The sequence below is a fragment of the Dermacentor albipictus genome, chromosome 1 (assembly GCF_038994185.2).
Source record: "Dermacentor albipictus isolate Rhodes 1998 colony chromosome 1, USDA_Dalb.pri_finalv2, whole genome shotgun sequence".
NCBI classification, from domain to species: Eukaryota; Metazoa; Arthropoda; class Arachnida; order Ixodida; family Ixodidae; genus Dermacentor; species Dermacentor albipictus.
This window is the reverse complement of record NC_091821.1, coordinates 132,773,305-132,778,409: the sequence shown is the minus strand read 5'-3', so window position 1 is coordinate 132,778,409 and position 5,105 is coordinate 132,773,305.

Genomic DNA, 5,105 nt, shown 5'->3' with positions numbered 1-5,105 from the left:
GCGAGCTCCTGGTAGATTTGCTGTATGTTCCGTCGGGTTTCCTGCTGTATCTCGGTGGATAGAGCGGTGATGCTGCTCGTTATCAGGTCGTGGAGTGTAATCACCGTTTTGTTGATTGTGTCTTTTAGTGCAGACACTGCCTCATTAAGCATTTCGCGGAACTCCTGTCGAACGTTGGCGCACGCGGTCTGTATCTCGCGTCTAAGTCGGGTATCCAGAGCCTGCATCTTAGCCTTCAGTTCAGAACGAAACTGCTGAAGCGCATTCATGTGGGAGCTCTGTGTGGTCTGTGAGGTTGAAGTGGAGTTGGGGGACGGAGAAGGAGAGGAGGGTGAGAGCAGAGGAGGACCCTTCGCACAGCTTACCTCCAGAGATTCCGCCAAGTTGTGCTCGGCCTTGGAGGTCTTGGGTTGCTGGCTTTGTTCTCTCGGCAGCTGGTCCGCCCGGGGTGTCTTCAATGGGGTAGCGATCTGTGAAGTGGTCATCCGTTTTGCTGGTGGCGGGCGTGACTCAGTCCTGGGGCGGGTGCGAGAGCTGGCCTTGCTTCGTGACTTCACTCGGTACCGGGACCTTGAACGGGATGAAGGTGTAGGCTAATAATTCACTTGTTGTTGTTGTTGCTGCTGCTGCTGCGCCTGCTCCTGCTGAAGTATCTTCCGAACCCGTTCCTTGTTGAAGGGGGGCCGAACACGGGCGGGGCAGCCCGCGTCTGTGGTGGGGTGATCGCCCCCGCACGAGCGGCACTTGGACCAGCACGAGTGTCCCGGTATCGGGTTATCAACGCCGCATATCTCGCATACGATGCGGTCCGGTGTGGGGCAGTTGTCAGAGCGATGTCCCAACTAGAGGCAAACTGTGCGGACTTGCTGGCGGGGACGATGTACGCAGCAGCGGTATTCGGCGCCGTAGTAGCGAACGTAGTGGGGAACCCGGAGTCCTTCGAAGGTGAGGAGGGCCGTGTTCGATTTGCCCATCATACGTGCCTGCAAGACAGTGAAGCCCGGCGTAACGAGATGATCCATAAGTTCGGACGGGATCGTTCCCGGATCCACACCGTAGATGATTCCTTAATTTACGTGAGTTGTCCGGTGCCGCTATGTAGTGTCAGGATCTGGAGGACAATCCCAATTGCTGTCTCCCAGATTTTTGGACCTTGCCGTTGGGTGCGGGAGTTGGCCGAGGTTGAGGAGGACTTTGAGATGAAAAAGTGGAGGTTTATTTACTTTATTTACAGTGAGAGGACCAAGAAATTAACAGTCATAGAGTCATTACGGGCCGGCAGCAACTCGGACGCTGCGGCCCGTGGCAAGAAGCTCGAAAGAGATGAATGAAGGAATGCTTTCCTGCTGCTCCCGGTCTCTGGCTTTTAAGCCCTTCGGTGTCTCGAAGTCACGTCACGTTCGGCCAATCGGCGAGCCCGCTCAGGTGACGCCATTTTCGGCCAATCGGCGAGCCCGCTCAGGTGTCGTCATTTTCGGCCAATGGTAGGCGCCCGTGCGATTGTGTCACACCCGGCGCACAAGGTAGCTCCTTGGGCCCCAATTGTTCGAGCGCTTACTTTGCGGTATTGCCATTCTGACTTGCAAGCGCCGTCACAAAGGCGGATGGGGGCGACGTTTCAGTGCTACAAAGCAGCTTTGCTCGGGCCCTGCGTTACCTGGAACCATGCCAGGCTCCCGCTACACTTTCGGGAAGAGTTAAGCAGTGAATAGCTCCACCTGCGGCGCACGAGGTGGGGGACGCCAACTCGTTTGCACGTGCCGCGCCTCGGGAACGGGGTAGATGTGCTTCTGCGCTCCTTAATTAGCTGTGGCGCGATTCGATGTGGTCTGGTGAACTCGAAGGAGGCTCAGGAAAAGGTCCTGTATCTAACAGTAGAGCGAAACGGGACAGGTGCGCTGGCCCAGGAGAAGGTGTTGGACGATGTACAGGTTCAAGGCGATGTGTTCATGCGGCGCGTGTTTATCACGGCAAGATCCTGTTCCGGGCGTAGGCGAAAAAAAAGCCTGCGGCTTCCCCAATGGCCCGGGTCAGGGTGAGACGAGCCCACTGGTCCAAACGTAGCCCTCCATGTGGACGCAGGATGGCCTTGTAGTCGTGGAGGGGTAACGGGAGTGGCTGCAACATGACGGGCTGACGCAGTTGGGGGGTATTGCCTTTGCGTGCGCGGCGCTTCCTTTGGACCAGCACACATGCACGGCCGTGCTGGCTGGATCGGGAAGTTTCGTCACTAGTCGTGGTCGTGGCCGGAGTCGTGTCCATCGCCACTGCAGCAGACGCGACCACAGCGTCCGTCGCAACTTTCTCGGTCGGAGCGTCCTCCATCTGGAAATAAAGGGCTGGTGGGTGCCGGCGGCGTTCACGGAAGGAAAAACGTTAAAATGTACCGAAACGTGCATGAAAGACAGAGGTTCTCACTCGATGCGATGCAGATTCATGAAGGTTGGTCGAAAATGCGCCACTGTCCCCAGTCAGAGCTCCTGTACAAAGCCGTCGGCAGGCCAAAGCTTAGGCCACGTCTAGGCTTAGCGATTCCGTTGGGCGCCTGCGGCTGCCGTGGTCGCCAAGAGCCGGAGGGGGGTTCAGTTAGACGACATGTAAACGGTGAAAATGTCACTCACTGGGGTCGGGGTGGTCTCAAAATGATCTCAGTGACTTGCCGCGTCGATTGAAGGCAGCGGTCAGGATGCTGAATCGGTTCGACCTCCGGAAATGAGTTGGAAAGCGAGAGCCCATGCAGAGCACGTCCCGTAACGCCGGAGGAGCCGACACGGCGATGCCCTCTCCCCTCACGCAGCGCCTGACGCACTAATGAAGCAGCAGGTGTTCTCTTTCGCCCACTCTGCCCCGTCGAGGCGCGCTCCTGACGTGGCGTCGCAGCCAATAGGAATTTGCCTGCCGTTTCACTGCTATACAGACGACAGACGCCGGCTTTTTCGCTCAATATTGGAGACGCTTTCGCATAGTAATAGTGTCTTCACCTGACGTCCTTAACTGGTATTTTTTTCTATTTTCTGGGGAGAACTATTGCAACTGCAGATTTCCGAAGGCGTCCACGTATGTTTCTGCCACAGCTTCCATCAGAGTGTCTGCCAACCGGGAAAACCAGGAATTCTCAGGCATATTGAATAATCAGGAAATGCTCAGAGAAAAGTCGGGGAACTTGTACTTCTATCGGGAAAATTAGGTGTCAGTTTTTATTGATAGGGAACGAAAGTCAGCCTAATGGTGGCTTGAGTAAAAGAGGAATCGTAAAGAATTGCCTTTGACGCCGTGTCGTCGGCTGGAGGAGTTGCCAGTGTACAATCAACGACCCATTTCCCGGACGTCCGATTTTTGTGAAATGCCCGATAATGCTTGCGGACGGCTTCGCGGCAACCACCACGTGCCCCATATATATATGTGTGTGTGTGTGTGTGTATGTGTGTGTGTGTGTGTGTGTGTGTGTGTGTGTGTGCGTGCGTGCGTGTGTGTGTGTGTGTGTGTGTGTGTGTGTGTGTGTGTGTGTGTGTGTGTGTGTGTGTGTGTGTGTGTGTGTGTGTGTGTGTCAATGCATAAGATCATATGAAATTTCGGACGCAAGAACCCTTAGGGCCGATTAACGCTCGCGCCGCCCACAAATTACCATTTACACTGTGTGCACAGTGTATACCTTACACATTGTAAACAGAAATTTGTGCGGAAGTTGTTTGATATGTGCAATCTTTCGCGCGACCACAAGCGTGCGGTGCGGCTTGCGGCGATGGGCGGCTCGAGCGTAAATCGGCCCTTAGCCATCCGACTTTCCGGACTTTTTGCCGACACCGCAGGTGCGGAACGGCATTAATCGAAGCCGACATCGCCGTTTTGATTATCTCGCCGCCTCGAACCGGTGCTTTCGCACTCAGATCCGCTGGCAGCTAGCTAGCCGTAGCCACCACCGCAGCAACCCGAGGCCTAGCTGCTTCGAAGTTAGCTAATAAGGTTCTTGCCGTTCGGTGCCGTGTTTTTCATTGAAAGGATTCGCCGTTGTCAGCAGTGGCACCGACTCCGCCTCTGTAACCCTCGCGATTGGTTTCCAAGGCGCGTTGCATAATACCGGTTTCCGAAAGGCAGCTTAGCTTCAGTACACAAGTGTTACGCGGTGAAGCGTACATGAATTGTTGCGGTGAAGCTGAACAAGCGTGGAAAGGGGCAATTGTCACGGGACAGTACGTATTCTCTAATTATACACGCGCGCACCCACCGTCTTCTGTCACAGTACGAGCTCAGATATGCCTAATAAGTGTACTGGCAGGCCTTCAGGGCTTTTTCGGGCGTATCTGTGGCGATTTGAGCCCTTTAAGGCCAGTAAGGGCGGTGTGTACGTCTCTCCGTTCCGCTAGGATCCTCGTTTGATTTTTGTGCGACTTCGTAACTCGAGTTACAAAGTCGCACAAAAAGCAAGAAAAAGAAAACCTAATTAGGGATTTTACTAAAGCTGACGACCACGCCATAATGCACCGTTTGTGGGACTTTCATGATAACATGATGCATGGGCAGCGTCACGATACACTCTGGGATGCTCTAAAAGAGACTGTTCATTATTGCATTGACAAGTTCGTTCCTGACAAATATATTCGGACTAACAAAAACAATCCGTGGATGACTAGAGAAATTACCCATTTACGCCGTAGGCTAAAACGAGATAAAAACAGAAGAACTCGTTCAGCATAATTACTGATCTAAAAGGCAAGCTTGTTACTAAACTTTCCGATGCTAAAGCTAGAGATTTCACTAAATCATTGCCTGACTTTTTGATGAAAAGCCCTGATAAATTCTGCCGATATCTAGAAGAGACAAATGCTGTACCACGCGTGAAATATTCGTTGACCGTTATCTCGTGAATGATGCCCAAAAAATTGCTGAGCAGTTTAACCATGCATCACTTCTGTTCCGTATTTACCACTTCCGAGCACGAGGCAATGCAAGATAACTCTCTTTCAGTAATGTTACCTGATTTTAGAACATATGAAGGTGTACTAGGTGTGTTTGCTACTTAACCTGAAAACGAAATTCTCAGCTGGTCCGGATAATATCCCGCGCACATGCTTGCGTAGGTATGCATGCCGAACCGGTTGTACATA